The following is a 292-nucleotide window of genomic DNA, read 5'->3' on the forward strand; positions in this document are numbered from 1 at the left end:
AGACGCACACAATGTGTCATTATCCAGTGTGAGAAGCACACAATGTGTCATTATCCAGTGTGAGAAGCACACAATGTGTCATTATCCAGTGTGAGAAGCACACAATGTGTCATTATCCAATGTGAGAAGCACACAATGTGTCATTATCCAGTGTGAGATGCACACAATGTGTCATTATCCAGTGTGAGACGCACACAATGTGTCATTATCCAGTGTGAGAAGCAGACAATGTGTCATTATCCAGTGTGAGAAGAAGCACACAATGTGTCATTATCCAGTGTGAGAAGCACAC

The sequence above is a fragment of the Poromitra crassiceps genome (assembly GCF_964638095.1).
Source record: "Poromitra crassiceps genome assembly, chromosome: 5".
Taxonomy (NCBI): domain Eukaryota; kingdom Metazoa; phylum Chordata; class Actinopteri; order Beryciformes; family Melamphaidae; genus Poromitra; species Poromitra crassiceps.